This window comes from Podarcis vaucheri (genome assembly GCF_965113315.1).
Source record: "Podarcis vaucheri genome assembly, chromosome: 17".
Lineage (NCBI taxonomy): Eukaryota > Metazoa > Chordata > Lepidosauria > Squamata > Lacertidae > Podarcis > Podarcis vaucheri.
In genome coordinates this window covers 2,801,414-2,819,172 of record NC_138755.1, presented here as the reverse complement: position 1 = coordinate 2,819,172, position 17,759 = coordinate 2,801,414, and the positions used below count along the sequence as shown (strand labels likewise).

Here is a 17,759-nt window from a genome sequence, read left to right as displayed (position 1 = left end):
TGGCTTGGTTTGGATATATGGGCTGTGTGTGTGTGTGTGTGTGTCTGTGTCTCTGTGTGTGTGTGTGACCTGCTTTTCTCTCTTCACTGAAGATAAGGCAGAAGCACACTAGATCTGCCCCAAGTCCCGTGTGGGTGCCTCACCATATTTTATTGTTAACCTTAGAAAATGCTTGTTTCTAATTTTTGCTTTTGTTTTAAAAACAAGACTTACCGTATTTTTTGCCCTATAGGACACACCGGCCCATAGGACACACCTAGATTCGGGGGGGGAATAAAGGAGAAAAAAATTATTTCCCCCTCCCCCAGGCGCGGGGCCCCCAGAACAGGACCCAGAGCGATGCCGAAGCTGCGTGCAGCTTCGGCATGGCTCTGGGAGCTTGCGGGGCTGGAGGAGGGGGAAGCCCCCCGCCAGCCTTCTAACCAAGTTGGGGGACAGCGGGAAAGGCGCGCTGCGCCTCCCCGCTGTCCCCCGAGCTTGTGGGGCTGGCGGTGGGGCTCTCCTGAAGCCTGCATTCGCCCCATAGGACGCACACACATTTCCCCTTCATTTTTGGAGGGGGAAAAGTGCGTCCTATAGGGCGAAAAATACGGTACTCCATGCCTATCCTCCATGTATATTGTACTTCCTCTAGTCTCCCACCAGATTTCTGATAAAGGACCATGGCTGCCCATCTTCAGCAATACTGCACCCCCCGTGTCCCCAGAGCATCCCTGTTTCTTTTAGTATTACTACTTCTTTTCGTGGCAGAACTCTTGTGCCCTTAAATCTGCAGAAATGTAGCAGCTGAAGCTTTCCCCCTTTGTGAGCCAGGAAAAGTTTCACCAGTATATTTCTGCATGTCAGGGAGCTGTCAGGAGCCCTGCCAGAAAACAACCACCGGAAGGCCATTGCTCTTCCTCCCCCCAACAAACCTTGACTCCCTCTCCAGTGGTCCAACTCTGGCCATGAAGCTGGCGGCAGCAGCACCTGCTACTCAGCCTTCCAGATCAAGCTGCTGGTATTTACCATATTTTTCGCCCTATAGGACGCACTTTTTCCCCTCCAAAAATGAAGGAGAAATGTGTGTGAGTCCTATGGGGCGAATGCAGGCTCCCGCGCCTTGCGGAGATTTGCCTGTTCTGGGGGCTGGGGTCGGGGGTCAGGGGAAGCTCGGGCCGCCCCAGCCCCGCGCCTGGGGGAAAATAATTCCCCCCCTTTATTTCCCCCCCAAAAAACTAGGTGCGCCTTATGGGACGGTGCGTCCTATAAGGTGAAAAATACGGTACTCGCCTCCTTGGGCAGAGCAGACTTCAAGTGGAAATAAGGACATGCTTGTAACATCCCTATTCTCACCAAGGAAAAATCACTGCCTGACCCTCTCCCCCTTGCCACTTTTACATATCCCTGAAAGCTGCTCTATGGTTTTTCCTGAGCTGGAGGGTTACATATTAGTAAATCGTCTATTAACAGTTTGCTAATGTTTAATATCTCATATTTTACTTATATAATAGCTGTGACTCAAAATGCATAGCAACATTTACTATCTGGGCAGGCAGTTTTGGAAGGGAAGTCTATGCTCTGGCATTTTGTGCAGGAACCAATCCTGGTACACAAACTACATTTGACATGAAATATGTCCTTTGCATCTAATGTCCCTGGATTTTTAAATTTAAAAATATGCAGATAGAACCAACTGGGAGTGGCTGATAATTAATGGGCCAGAGAAGGGGGAAATTTAAACCCTTCTCTTCCTTTGCTGGTTTCTAACAGAATTCATCTTTTAAAGTTAATATGTACTTAGGGTGGTGGCAAGGGATTCCCAACAAAGCAAATAGCAGCTTGGGAAGAGGGACTTTTCTCAGGAACACATGTTTGTGGGGAGCATTATATTTTCCCATCTACGCCTGGTCTGATCCCATTAACCATTCCTTCCAGTTGATACTATTTGCTTTTTTTAAAAGGTGTCACATGTGGTTTGGCCCCTAGGGCATATATGAAGGGGACCGGTTAAAGGCAGTACAGGCAGCGACTGTTTTAGGCGCATCTCATATGTGTGTAACCATGCTCACGTGCATTACACCGAACCCAGACGTGACCCCAAAACATTACAAAAAAGGGGCAGGGGCGGAATGGAGTACCGTATTTTTCGCCCTATGGGACGCACCGTCCCATAAGGCGCACCTAGTTTTTTTGGGGGGAAATAAAGGGGGGGAATTATTTTTCCCCCAGGCGCGGGGCTGGGGCGGCCCGAGCTTCCCCCGACCCCAGCCCCCAAACAGGCAGCTCTCTGCAAGCCGTGGGAGCCCAACGCTGGCTCCCGCTGCTTGCGGAGAGGTCCGCGAAGCCTGGACGCGCTGAGATCAGCGCGCGCAGGCTTCGGGATGCCGGCAACTCTACCCAAGCAGCGGAAGCGCTCCCGCTGCTTGCGGAGAGGTCCGCAAAGCCTGGACGCACTGAGATCAGCGCGCGCAGGCTTCGGGATGCCGGCAACTCTACCCAAGCAGCGGGAGCGCTCCCGCTGCTTGCGGAGAGGTCCGCGAAGCCTGGACGCGCTGAGATCAGCGCGCGCAGGCTTCGGGATGCCGGCAACTCTACCCAAGCAGCAGGAGCGTTCCCGCTGCTTGCGGAGAGGTCCGCAAAGCCTGGACGCGCTGAGATCAGCGCGCGCAGGCTTCGGGATGCCGGCAACTCTACCCAAGCAGCGGGAGCGCTCCCGCTGCTTGCGGAGAGGTCCGCAAAGCCTGGACGCGCTGATCTCAGCGCGCACAGGCTTTGGCATGCAGGCAACTCTCCGCAAGCAGCGGGAGCGCTCCCGCTGCTTGCGGAGAGGTCCGCGAAGCCTGGAGAGCGAGAGGGGTCGGTGCGCACCAAAAGGGGAAAAAGTGCGTCCTATAGGGCGAAAAATACGGTATTTGCAGGCTTTTTCAGTGATGTTTCCAGTACACATGATTTCACTTAAATGGGTCCTGTACCTGATAGGGGATTGGAGCTGCCCTTCCTGCACCCCCATCGCTGAGCTTGGGGTGCAACAGGGGCACCAAGGGAGCCAATGCTGTGCACCCACCGAGCCCAGGTGGAGCAAGGCTGGTGGTAGGAGGGCAATTTCACTCCACCACACCTGTCTGTAGCTAAGGGACAGGTTCTGATCTAGTTCTCATGGTGATGGTAAGCCTGTATCTGGATTATGCAACTTCTGACTATAGGTGGGGAACATGTGATGTCATGTTCTTCCAAAGAAAAACAATTCCCCAGCATGTCAGGGAAGAGGCAAGAGCCATTTCCTATGTCAACATTTTCCCTCTTTTAATAGAATCCTAGAATTGTAGAGTTGGAAGTAGGGCTGGGCGACGTATCAAGACATTGTACAAAATCAGTTCAAAGTCTACATCATGGTAATGGTTTCATAATATTCAACATGGTGATATATTCCAAATCATGATGTGTATGTGTGCTATGTAAAAAATTGTGTTGTGGTTAAAACCGTGAAGCCTGTTGTCGATTCTCCCATAATTCCTGCCGCCCCTATTCCTCTGTACTGGAAAATAACAGTTGCAACAATATATTAAAGGTAAGTAAAAATGTATCAGTTTTAGACTGCTAAGTAGTAGCAGTTGCCAAGACATTACCCCCATTTGCCTCTACAGTGATACCTCGGGTTAAGTACTTAATTCGTTCTGGAGGCCTGTTCTTAAGCTGAAACTGATCTTAACCTGAAGCACCACTTTAGCTTAATGGGGCCTCCTGCTGCTGCCACGCGATTTCTGTTCTCATCCTGAAGCAAAGTTCTTAACCCGAGGTACTATTTCTGGGTTAGTGGAGTCTGTAACCTGAAGTGTGTGTAACCTGAAGCGTATGTAACCCGAGGTACCACTGTATATAGTTATGATATACAGTCAAACCTCGGTTGTTGGATGTAATCCGTTCCGGAAGCCTGTTCAGCTTCTGAAACGTTTGACAACCAAGGCACAGCTTCCGCCTGGTTTCAAGAGCTTCCTGCACTCAAACGGAAGCTGCATCAGACGTTCAGCTTCCAAAAAACGTTGAAAACCTGGAGCATTTACTTCAGGGTTTTTGACGTTTGGGAGCCAAAACGTTTGAAAACGGAGCCATTCAGGAACCGAGGTTTGACTGTATCAGTTTATCGCAATGCTTAACTGGTGATAAAAACCAGGCATTTCTCAGCCCTAGTTGGAAGGGACCCTGAGAGTCTTTTAGTCCAACCCTGCAATCCAGGAATCTCAACTAAAGCATCCCTGTTGTATGGAAGAACATTCCGTCATGCCAGTCCCCACTTATAGTCTGAAGTGGCACAGCCCTATCATAGATTTCCCACTTCCGTGAGTAGAAACTTTTTTCTCTTTTTCTCTTTACTGGGCTGGTAGTTTGTTTGTATTATTGCCCCAAAGCCACATTTATGGCATTTGGAAAACACACAGGAGCTTGGGGCCTAACTAGGTTTTTACAAGATGCAGTTCTGTTCCCTCCAGGGATAGTGAGAGGAAAGTGACTTCCACAGATTCCCCCCTTGTGCCCTTCAAAAATCTACTCTGGGTGGGACTGAGGGATCTTGTGAAGCAGTATGAGATGAAGCACACTCTCCTTCTGCTGTCAGGTTCCTCCACTGAATCTCACCAGTCCCTAGGCAGAACTGTTCCATTTATGGATGCCTAGTTAGGATCCTAAGTCAGTTTTGTCAGTCAAAGTACTAGATATGAGCAGATGGGTATGCCAGTGTGCCAGTCTGCCTGACAGTCTTCTCTTTTCTAAACAGGAAGTCCTCCATCTTTGCCCCAGGTGAGGAAGAGGTCTCCTGGCTCTATTCTAATCTGTGCTGCAGCTTGATCCTTTATACCTTTACTGAGTAAAACTGGGTTTACATCCACGTATGGATGGGACTGTTGTGTTAGTAGAATCATAGAATAGAATCATAGAGTTGGAAGAGACCACAAGGGCCATCGAGTCCAACCCCCTGCCAAGCAGGAAACACCATCAGAGCACTCCTGACATATGGTTGTCAAGCCTCTGCTTAAAGACCTCCAAAGAAGAAGACTCCACCACACGCCTTGGCAGCAAATTCCACTGTCAAACAGCTCTTACTGTCAGGAAGTTCTTCCTAATGTTTAGGTGGAATCTTCTTTCTTGTAGTTTGGATCCATTGCTCTGTGTCCGCTTCTCTGGAGTAGCAGAAAACAACCTTTCTCCCTCCTCTATGTGACATCCTTTTATATATTTGAACATGGCTATCATATCACCCCTTAACCTCCTCTTCTCCAGGCTAAACATGCCCAGCTCCCTTAGCCGTTCCTCATAAGGTATCGTTTCCAGGCCTTTGACCATTTTGGTTGCCCTCCTCTGGACACGTTCCAGTTTGTCAGTGTCCTTCTTGAATTGTGGTGCCCAGAACTGGACACAGTACTCCAGGTGAGGTCTGACCAGAGCAGAATACAGTGGCACTATTACTTCCCTTGATCTAGATGCTATACTCCTATTGATGCAGCCCAGAACTGCATTGGCTTTTTTAGCTGCCGCGTCACACTGTTGGCTCATGTCAAGTTTGTGGTCAACCAAGACTCCTAGATCCTTTTCACATGTACTGCTCTCAAGCCAGGTGTCCCCCATCTTGTATTTGTGCCTCTCATTTTTTTTACTTTACATTTCTCCCTGTTAAAATTCATCTTGTTTGTTTTTGCCCAGTTCTCTAATCTGTCAAGGTCGTTTTGAAGTGTGATCCTGTCCTCTGGGGTGTTAGCCACCCCTCCCAGTTTGGTGTCATCTGCAAATTTGATCAGGATGCCCTTGAGTCCATCATCCAAGTCGTTGATAAAGATGTTGAATAAGACCGGGCCCAAGACAGAACCCTGTGGCACCCCACTAGTCACTCTTCTCCAGGATGAAGAGGAACCATTGATGAGCACCCTTTGGGTTCGGTCAGTCAGCCAGTTACAAATCCACTGAGTGGTAGCATAGTCAAGACCACATTTTACCAGCTTCTTTACAAGAATATCATGGGGCACCTTGTCAAATGCCTTGCTGAAATCAAGGTAGGCTACATCCACTGCGTTCCCTTCATCTACCAGGCTTGTAATTCTGTCAAAAAACGAGATCAGGTTAGTCTGACATGACTTATTTTTCAGAAATCCATGCTGACTATTGGTGATCACAGCATTCCTTTCTAGGTGCTCACAGACTGTTTGCTTAATGATCTGCTCCAGAATCTTCCCTGGTATTGATGTCAGACTGACTGGGCGGTAATTATTTGGGTCCTCTCTTTTCCCCTTTTTGAAAATAGGGACAACATTTGCCCTCCTCCAGTCTGCCGGGACTTCGCCTGTTCTCCAGGAATTCTCAAAGATGACTGCCAGTGGTTCTGAGATCACATCTGCCAGTTCTTTTAATACTCTTGGATGCAGTTCGTCTGGCCCTGGAGACTTGAATACATCTAATCTAGCCAAATATTCTTGTACTATCTCCTTAGTTATTCTGGGCTGTGTTTCCTTTGCTGAATCATTTGCTCCAAATTCTTCAGGTCGGGCATTATTTTCTTTATCAGTAATTATCAGTAATTCAAGGATATAACAGGGTGCATGCCATTGTATGACACTGGGGTTTTGTAGGTTGTGTACACACTTGGGTGTTAGTAGTGTACATGGGTTGCACAGAAATGATTTTTCCATGTGTGCTTTTGGGCACTTTCATCCACACATGACCACTTCCAGTTTAAATCGGTCTTGATATTTCCTGCCTGCACTAGGGAGATGCATTCATTCTATGCATTGTTGACCCCTCTCCCCAATTACTACTTCCCTGACCTCCAGAAGTTCCAGCAACCTGAGGTCCATCATAGGCACATGCCCAGATATTTCCTTTTTTAAAAAAATAGTTTTGTCCATGGATTAGCACAATAACAAATGTCCACCAAAGTTTTAAGCATTTTCCAGAGTGGGCAAAATAGCCTATTTTAAACAACTGCTTTTGAAATACTCTTTTTTAAAATTTTTATCAGAGTCAACAGCCTTCTAAGGAATGCCTCTGTAGGCCAGCAGGTGGGAGGCACAGGTGCCTCTGATCTCCAAACACAAAAAGTTGTGGGGCAGCTCAGAGAAAAGCCTGCCTTGCCCCACCCTCCAGTCTCTGCTGCTCAATTTGTATTGTATTATTTTATGTACTGTGACTTTCCATTGTTTTATTGATTATAGTTTAGAAATTGCTTATTATAATTGTTAAGAGTGGATTTCTGTTTAATTTTTATATGCTGATATTTAATATTATTCTATACTATTTCAATGGATTGTTGAATATTACTTTATTTTATATAAGTTGCTTATTTTAAAGTTATGTTTTATTATCACAGTTTTGTATTGGATTAGATTGTTATAAGGTGTACATTCTTTGTTTCTTCAGCTTGTAAACCGCCTTGGGTATAGAAAAATAGAAAGACGGTATACAAATTAAAAGTGATGATGATGATGATGATGATGATGATGATAAAAGTACATTCCACACCTGGTCAAGTCGGGATGGGAAGACTGATTTGGGGGAGAAGGATTTAAATACAGTGTTTTTCTATTTCTTTCCTCTTTCCTTTCCTTCCTCTTGTACCTGCAAAGGCCATTTTATTTTTAATACAGCTGTTTTGTGCAAAGGCAGTTCTGCAACAAAACAGTTGTTTTTTTAAATAAAAACAAATTATGGTGAGTTTGCCTTCGTCAACAATGGGTTGAGCTAGGCACACCACATCCTTTCATTTAGGCTGATGAAAACAAAATGACTATTTTGTGCTCAGGTGATGAGGGCTGTGGTGATAGATGGAACCAGCAAAACATCACCAAACCTATAAACCCAGCCCATAATGTGCTTCAGTGTATCCAGTCTTAGGCAACATGCAATTTTATGTTGGAATTCCTCTCCTTAGCACATTATCTGCAGACAGGGGAAATCAGAATTAAAAGGGGTTGGGGCTGAGTGTTGACTGCTATGCAGATCAGGGATGCATCAAATCCACTTTAAACTGCTGTGTGTCGTCTTCTTCTTTGGCGATCACTCGTAGCTGAGTAGGATTGTCTTCCATGAACATGGCCTTAACAGTGAGTCCGTAAGCGGCTGTGGAGACCAATTCTGGATCCACACATCCTTCCACAGTGGGGACATAGGTTTCCGGGTGGGAGTTGATCATGGTGAGGATTTGCCAAACGTGCCTTCCTCTTAGCATGTTTCTCTTTTCATCCTAGAATCATAGAATCATAGAGTTGGAAGAGACCACAAGGGCCATCGAGTCCAACCCCCTGCCAAGCAGGAAACACCATCAGAGCACTCCTGACATATGGTTGTCAAGCCTCTGCTTAAAGACCTCCAAAGTAGGAGACTCCACCACACTCCTTGGCAGCAAATTCCACTGTCGAACAGCTCTTACTGTCAGGAAGTTCTTCCTAATGTTTAGGTGGAATCTTCTTTCTTGTAGTTTGGATCCATTGCTCCGTGTCCGCTTCTCCGGAGCAGCAGAAAACAACCTTTCTCCCTCCTCTATGTGACATCCTTTTATATATTTGAACATGGCTATCATATCACCCCTTAACCTCCTCTTCTCCAGGCTAAACATGCCCAGCTCCCTTAGCCGTTCCTCATAAGGCATCGTTTCCAGGCCTTTGACCATTTTGGTTGCCCTCTTCTGGACACGTTCCAGTTTGTCAGTGTCCTTCTTGAATTGTGGTGCCCAGAACTGGACACAGTACTCCAGGTGTGGTCTGACCAGAGCAGAATACAGTGGCACTATTACTTCCCTTGATCTAGATGCTATACTCCTATTGATGCAGCCCATAATTGCATTGGCTTCAGGTCGGGCATTGTTTTCTTTATCGGAGAAGACTGAGGCAAAGAAGGCATTGAGGAGTTCAGCCCTTTCTGTGTCCCCTGTTTGCATTTCACCATCTTCTCCTCTGAGTGACCCCACTGTTTCTTTGTTCTTCCTTTTGCTACGAACATACCCATAAAAGCCTTTTTTGTTGCTTTTAACCTCTCTAGCAAGCCTGAGTTCATTCTGTGCTTTAGCTTTTCTGACTTTGTGTCTACACGTGCTGGCTATTTGTTTGAATTCCTCTTTGGTGGTTTCCCCCCTTTTCCATTTTTTGTACACATCCTTTTTTAATCTTAATTCAGTTAAAAGTTCTTTAGATAGCCACCCTGGCTTCTTTAGGCACCTTCCATGTTTCCGTCTCATTGGTATTGCCTGACGTTGTGCTTTTAGTATCTCCCTCTTAACAAACTCCCAGCCATCATGAACTCCCTTTCCTTTTAGTATTGCTGTCCATGGGATCTCACCCAGCACTTCCCTAAGTTTTATGAAGTCGGCTTTCTTAAAGTCAAGAAATTGAGTCCTAGTATGCTTGGCTGCTACTTTCCGCTGTATAGTAAACTTCAGAAGAGCATGATCACTCGCGCCTAATGATCCTTCCACATCTACCCCACTAACCAGGTCATCAACATTGGTTAGGACCAGGTCTAAAATGGCTGTTCCTCTTGTTGCTTCTCCCACTTTCTGGACAATGAAGTTGTCTGCAAGGCCAGTGAGGAATCTGTTTGACCTTATGCTCTTGGCTGAGTTTGACGTCCAACAAATATCCGGGTAATTGAAGTCCCCCATTACTACTATCTCCCTTCCTTTTGCATGCTTGGCCATCTGTTCCAGGAAGGCATCATCTATGTCCTCCGTTTGGCTTGGGGATCTATAGTAAACTCCCACAATGAGGTCTTTGTTATTCTTCTCTCCCTTAATTTTGACCCAAATGCTCTCACTTTGGCTTTGAGGTTCTAAATCTTGGATCTCTTCACAGGTATACACACCCCTGACATATAATGCCACTCCTCCTCCTTTCTTGTCTGGTCTGTTTCTCTGAAATAGATTGTATCCCCCCATTATTACATTCCAATCGTGGGACGTATCCCACCAGGTTTCAGTGATGCCTATTATGTCATATTTAGTTTGCTGTACCAAGAGCTCAAGCTCATCTTGTTTATTTCCCATGCTTTGCGCATTAGTGTACAGACATTGAAGTCCATTAATCATTCCCCCGTGTCTCTTATTTAAGGATTTTTTCCTTCCTCCACTAGGTCCGCGTGCTGTTTGCTCCACTTGGTCTGTGACATTTGGATGATCATCTTCATTAATTGATAGACTCCTACCTTCAGGAGCACTGTCTCCCTCCCCCACATTAGTCAGTTTAAAGCCCTCCTGATGAGGTTTCTGAGATTTTTGGCAAAAACATTTCTCCCAACCGTTGTGAGGTGCAGCCCATAACTTGCCAGAAGTCCATCTTCAAGAAACTGCAGTCCGTGATCTAAGAATCCAAACCGTTCCTGTTTACACCATTTGCGAAGCCAGCTGTTCACTTCCACTATTTTGCCCTCTCTCCCTGGGCCACGTCGTTCAACTGGGAGGACAGACGAGATGACAATTTGTGCATTTAGTTGCTTCAATTTCCTGCCGAGAGCCTCGTAGTCTCTTTTGATCTTCTGGAGGCTATTGCTTGCAGTGTCATTGGTTCCCACATGAACCAAGAGGAAGGGGTATTCGTCAGTGGGTTTTATGATTCCTTGCAGTCGTTCAGTTACATCTTGGATCTTAGCCCCGGGGAGACAGCACACTTCCCGAGACATCTTGTCAGGCCCACAGATCACTGCTTCTGTTCCCCTCAGTAGGGAATCCCCTATCACCACTACACGCCTCCTCTTGGGTTTGGTTGGGGTTCTTCCGTGAGCTGTCCGTTCCAAGGTCGCCTGCACAATCCCTGAGGACTGACTTTGCTGCTCGTCTTCATATACCTGATCGACTGTAATGAGGGAGAGATCCTCAAATGGAGTCTGCTCTTCGTCTTCCATGCTAGGGGAGAGGACCTCAAAGCGATTGTGTATTTCTAAACAATCAGAGTGAACCCTGGGCCTCCTACTTCTTTGAGTCACGTTTCTCCATATATCTGGCTCCTGTGTTGGTGAACTAGCCTCCTTCTCAGGGGAGTCCCCTGTCTCCTCCCTGGTGGAGACGGTGTGCTCTGTTGCTTCCAAGAAGAGCTCCAGCTCTCTAATTCTTTGGAGCGTAGCTACACGTTCCTCCAGTTGCTGGACTTTGTCTTTTAAAAGGGTAATCAACATGCAATTGCTGCAGGTAAAGCTGCCTGCAACCTTTGGCAAGATGGCAAACATTGCGCAGGAATCGCAGGCGACTGCAGCTGTTCCCTCCCCTTCCATCTTGAGATCGTGTCGTTGGGGGTGGCTACAGAGGTCCTCCATCATAAAAAGCTTCAGGACAGGACAAATAACTCCCCCCCACACACAAAAAAAACCTAGGTCTCCCCCAACAAACGTTTGAGACTAGCTCCCCTAAATCTAAAAGATGGGTATAACTGCGCGCGCCGCTGCCCTTCAGACTCTGATAAGCTCCTCCCACAGCTAATCCCCTGCCTCAACAGAAACCCTGCCCCCTCTGACCTTTACACAGGGAAAACAGCTAATCAGCCACAAAGAAACACACACACACAAGAAAACCCTTTTTGCTCCTTCTTCAACTGCTGCCCTGCAAACTCTGATAAGCTCCTCCCACAGCTAATCCCCTGCCTCAACAGAAACCCTGCCCCCTCTGACCTTTACACAGGGAAAACAGCTAATCAGCCACAAAGAAACACACACACACAAGAAAACCCTTTTTGCTCCTTCTTCAACTGCTGCCCTGCAAACTCTGATAAGCTCCTCCCACAGCTAATCCCCTGCCTCAACAGAAACCCTGCCCCCTCTGACCTTTACACAGGGAAAACAGCTAATCAGCCACCAAGAAACACACACACACAAGAAAACCCTTTTTGCTCCTTCTTCAACTGCTGCCCTGCAAACTCTGATAAGCTCCTCCCACAGCTAATCCCCTGCCTCAACAGAAACCCTGCCCCCTCTGACCTTTACACAGGGAAAACAGCTAATCAGCCACAAAGAAACACACACACACAAGAAAACCCTTTTTGCTCCTTCTTCAACTGATGCCCTGCAAACTCTGATAAGCTCCTCCCACAGCTAATCCCCTGCCTCAACAGAAACCCTGCCCCCTCTGACCTTTACACAGGGAAAACAGCTAATCAGCCACAAAGAAACACACACACACACAAGAAAACCCTTTTGAGTGTCTTCAAAGTTTGAGTGTCTTCAAAGTCCATGACACCTTTGGTAAAGGCTGTTCTCCAAATGGAGCACTTACAGGCCAGTGTTTCCCAGTTGTCGGTCTACACCAGCCAGTGTGGTGTAGTGGTTAAGAGCGGTAGTCACGTAATCTGGGAAACCGGGTTCGCTTCCCCGCTCCTCCACCTGCAGCTGCTGGGTGACCTTGGGCCAGTCACACTTCTGTGAAGTCTCTCAGCCCCACTCACCCCACAGAGTGTTTGTTGTGGGGGAGGAAGGGAAAGGAGATTGTTAGCCGCTTTGAGACTCCTGAAGGGGAGTGAAAGGCGGGATATCAAATCCAAACTCTTCTTCTTCTTCTTCTTTACGCTATATTTTTTTAGATTTGCCTTGAGAGAGTCATTAAACCCCTTTTGTTGACCACCAACATTATGCTTTCCATTTTTAAATTCAGAATAGAGTAGTTGCTTTGGAAGATGATAATCAGGCATCCGCACAACATGACCAGTCCAATGAAGTTGATGTTGAACAATAATTGCTTAGACACTGGTGATCTTTGCTTCTTCCAGTATACTGTCATTAGTTCGCTTGTCTTCCCAAGTGATTTGTAAAATAAAATTGAGATACCATTGGTGGAATCTTTCGAGAAGTTTCTCAGTGGTCCATGTTTCACAAGCATACAGTAAGGTTGGTAGTACAATAGCTTTGTAAACAAGCATTTTTGTTTCCCTGTGAATGTCCCTGTCCTTAAACACCTGCAATTCAATCAGGAGAAAGCTGTACTCACAGAGCTCAGGCGAGGCCCTTGTGGAAAGATAACTGCCCAGGTAGGAGAAGTGATCAACACTTTCCAGTGTTACACCATTGAGTTGGATTTGTGGCACTGCAGAGGGGTTGTTTTCTGCCTGTTGGTGCAGCACTGTGGTTTTTTTGATGTTGAGCTTTTCGTAAGCTTCTGCAAAGATATTTGGAGGTCATCTTCAGAATGCACACACTACATTGTCATCAGCATACTGAAGCACTATGATGGAAGTTATGGTAACCTTTGTTGTTGTTGTTTAGTCGTTTAGTCGTGTCCGACTCTTCATGACCCCCTGAACCAGAGCACGCCAGGCACTCCTGTCTTCCACTGCCTCCCGCAGTTTGGTCAGACTCATGTTTGTAGCTTCGAAGCTACATGGTAACCTTACTCTTTGCTTTAAGCCTACTCGGATTAAAGAGCTTTCTCTCTGTTTGATACAATTGTACCTTGGTTTTCGAACAGTTTAGTTCACAAACAACTTGGAACTCAAAAGCCGCAAACCCAGAAGTAGGTGTTCTGGTTTGCAAACTTTGCCTTGGAAGCTGAATGTCCGGCGTGGCTTCCAGTTGGCTGCAGGACACTTCTGCAGCCAATTGGAAGCTGCGCCTTGATTTCCAAACGTTTTGGAAGTTGAACGGACTTTCGGAACGCATTCTGTTTGAAATCCAAGGTACAACTGTATATGATTTCTACTCTGGTGGGGAGCTTCCCTTCAACAAAATGTAGGATCATGGAGTGAAAATAATAGAGTTGAGGTGATAACACAACCTTGTTTAACACCTGATCCCACTGTGAATGTTTCACTTCGAGAGCCATTGTTATCTGTGATTGTTGCTGTAATATTATCGTGGAGGAGCCGAATGATATTCACAAATTTATCTGGGCAGCCAATTTTCAGAAGCAAAGTCCACAGGGCATTACAATTTACTGTGTCAAAGGCCTTAGTCAGGTCAATAAACAACCATATACAGGGGGTTGGTTTTGCTCTCTGCATTTTTATTGAAGTTGAGCAGTGAAAATCATGTCCACTATCACTCTAGAAGGTCACAAAGCATTTTGGGATTCAAGAAGGGTAGTCTTGGATATTGTTAGGAGATGGTTTGCTAAGATCCTTGCAATAATTTTGCTGGCCGCAGCTAATAAAGAGATGCCTTGAAAGTTTCCACAATCTGTTCTGTCACCTTTTTTTTAAAGAGATTGATAATTCTGGCATCCCTAAAATCTGCTGGGATCTCCTCTCTCTCCCAGATTTTTTCGATGAGCTTGTGAAGTTGTTGTGTAAGTTAAATTCCGCCCGCTTTGAAGACTTTGGCAGGTATCCCGTCTGGTTCGCTGGCTTTGTTGTTTTTCATTTGGTTAATAGCTGTACAAAACTCACCCAGATTTGGAGATACTGCTGTGTGTACACACCCTTAAAGCAGGAGCAAGTCTAAAAATGGAATTTTCTCTAGGCAATTGGTAGGATCAAAATAAAGGAAAACAAAACTAAAGGTCGCCTTCAATTTCTATGAAAGCACAGGAATATGAATGAAACATGGAAGTGTCATAATTTCAGAAAAGTGCAAGCATGCTATTCAAGCCCATTTAAGAATGTAGTTGTCTAAAGCACGTGTCTAAAAATAAGCAGGGATGGGGTCTGACAAACCTCTCTGTGCAGGGGCGCGTCACCACTAAATCCAATTTCTGATGGCCATGGCAATCATCCGCCCAAGCACATGTGGAGGGATGTCATATAGGGAGTAGATTTGGGGCAAGGTGACAGGTGAGTTGTACACATGCATCTAAAGTTTTGCTAGGTCATTTCACTGACAGGGCTTCTGTACCCTTATTTGTATCGCCTGTCACGGCATGACAGGGATAAGGGAAATCACATTCTCCTTTCCCTGGGATCCTTCAAGACACAGGTGCTCTCCTGGCCTTTGCACCTCGGAATAGTTTTAAGTATCAGAGCTTTGTTGCAGTTTAGTAAAAGTGCTTGAACATTCTCCCACAGAACCACACTTTCCATGGTTCACTAAGGAGAGGAAACAACAATCAAACCAGTCTACGTCTGCTGCGTAGAGATAGCTTATTTGTACCTTAGTATGATTGCTGACTGTATCCTGGTATTTTTGCATGAGTGTGTGAGAGAGTTGGATTTCCACCTGTTCAGTTGCTGAGGTAGCAGCTGAGCTGTAGCAAGTGGCAGGTAATAGTGTTTATCATATTTTTCAAAAATAATAATATAAATATCACAATATATTTAGCACAATATCAAGAGAACGCTGAACATACGGATATTTCACATTAAAAAATCATGTATAATTTCTTTATTTATACAAATAAAGTTAAGGATAAGTAAATTAAGAAATAAGAAAGCTACATCTTTACTTTGTACTTCCATTTTCTAATAGTACTGTAAAGGGGTTTAACCCTTTCACAAATCTGAGATTCTTCTTCTACAATCTCTAAGTCTCATTGTATCACTAAGTTTAAATAACTGTGCTAGTTGCAGAAACATCCTGTAACTAAAAGAGTTTCCCCCCAGTGTCCCCCCCCCAAAAAAAATTTCCCACTGAAAAGCTGGGTTGGTGGAGGGGAAGTCCTCAGAGTATCTTTACACATCTCTACTCATCTGGGCAACCCCAGAGGACTGGGTTCAAGTGCTTTAAGCACATCTGGTCAGACATCTGGGGAAGGAGCGGAATGCTAAATTTATATTGGCCCCTTGGCAGGAAAATAGTGCATGACTGGTTTACCAAGCTGCTAAAGGCACACTCTGGCAAGTTACTACTTACTACACAGCCACCTGTTTTTACTTGATGCCTGCTGTGGAGGGGAAGGGTGGCTAAGGAGAAAGTCTGTGTGTGGCTAGAGCATGAGACTCTTAATCTCAAGAACAAGGGTTCGAGCCCATGGCTGGGTGAAAGATTTCTGCACTTCAGGGGGTTGGACTAGATGATCCTCATGGTCTCTTCCAACTCTACAGTTCTGTGATATGTGTGTGTGTGTGTAAAATTCAACATCTACACAATCTGCTTACTGATTTCACCAAGTATACATAGGATTGCTAGCTTTGTAAAATGAGCTTCTTCTGGTGAAAGACCTTATTGGGTAGGATAACAAGGTAGCAAAATTCTTAGGTGCACTGAGAGTGTAGTTACTATTGACTAACAAAATTGCCTTGTCATTTTGAGCTGAAATTGTCTTCATCTACAAATTGTAAACTCATCAACTATTTATATATATAAAAATTTAACTTGCAGTGCTAAATTTAGAGAGATTACTCTCTCCCAGGCAAGTGCAATAAACATGAGGTCATTCTTAGAGCACTTTCCTTCTGTGACTCTCTGACTGTTGTGTATGTGACTCAAAACGTACCAAGCAGCTTTGTAGAAACAATCTCTCCCTTGGCCTGTGTCAAAATTAAGCAATGTTTTCCAAATCTGTGTATTTTTTCATATCCGTTTAACTGTCATGGCTTCTTCCAAAGAACCCTGGGAATTCTGTTAGGGATCCCAGTTACACAGGTCTCCTCTTGATATGGCCTATGTGTGTGGGCCTGCTAGAACTGGTGGCAATTTCTCTCTTCCCCCCCCCCCCGCCCTTTGTCACAGGCTTTTCATTTTGCATCACCACCAGCCCATAGAGAATATTGAAGTGACCATGACTTTGGGTTAATATTAAAAAATATTTGACTGACTGATTAACACTGGGTGTGTTTTATGAATTGTAGAATTGTGGATTTGGAAGGGTCCCAGGGGTCATCTAGTCCAGCCCCCTGCAATGCAGGAATCTCAACTAAAGTATCCAGGACAGATGACCATCCCACCTCTTGAAAACCTACAAGGAGGGAGAGGTTACCATCTTTTGAGGGAGCCTCAGCTATGTGTTTTGAGGACTATTTGGCTCTTTGGAATAGTTGGCCATTTCACTCTAGACTGGTGGATGGGACTTGAGACTCTCCAACTCCCATCAGCTCCAGTGGCCAAGGAGGATGGGAGTTGGGACTAGCTATAGATGGAGGGGCACAGGTTCCCCATCACTTCCCTAGAGGGCACTAACTACAGTCAAACCAACTTCAGCTGATATAACAGTATTACTATGCAAACAGTTGCCATAGTTCTTATCTTAATTATTCACAAAAGAGCCTTGTGAGTTAAGACACAATTCTTCTCAACTTATAGATGGAGGCTGAGAAGACAGGGACTTGTCCCAAGACCATCAAATTGGATGCTATCCCTGACATGTCCAAAGCTGGCTCAGTGAAGTAGGGAAAGGAAAAGGATTATTTCTTGTCTAAGATGACGTGTTTCTCCAGATTGAGCAAGGGCATTTTGACTTGGCCACATTGTCAGGAACTAGCTGGTTAGGAAATGAATATTGTGAAAATCCAGCTCAACCAGTCACTTTCTCCCAGTTTCATCTACCTCATAGGAGTGTTGTAACAATAAAGAGGAAGCTCATGTATGATAAGCTCCTCAAAAGGAGGGGAGGACAAGAATATAATATATATAACCAAGCAGGCAGACCAGTAAGCTGCTTACTGTAACAATTCAACATGAGCCCTCAACTCCATCACAGGGTGTTCTAGGGTTCACCTGGCTCTCTAGTTTGTGTAGACATCCCTCCACTTAGCCCGACAAAAATCCTTGTGTCAGTCATAGATGTTTGTCCTTTCCTTCCAGGAGGCAGAAGGGGATCTCTCCTTTGAATTTCAAAACACCTGTAGTTATTTCAGAGAATTTGGGACAGGTTTGGGACCTCATATAGAACATAGTATTTAAAAAGAAAAAAAGGGAAAGGGGAAAAAGTTTGTGTTACTACCATGAACTAATGCTTC

General features: G+C 45.4%; 1 protein-coding gene across 2 annotated transcripts in view; it reads left to right on the top strand.

Annotated features, from left to right (window-relative positions):
- The window catches only part of GPR173 (G protein-coupled receptor 173), a 30,112-nt gene that overhangs the window by 8,459 nt on the left and 3,894 nt on the right, over positions 1-17,759 (top strand). Inside the window, exon 1 of one of the 2 annotated variants that reach the window (XM_082205880.1) lies at positions 14,675-14,699. The exons of the other annotated variant lie outside the window; for it this stretch is intronic. The gene's annotated coding sequence lies outside the window, so the exon portion shown is untranslated. Of the gene's footprint in view, positions 1-14,674; positions 14,700-17,759 lie in introns of those variants that run through there. 2 annotated transcript variants of the gene reach the window in all.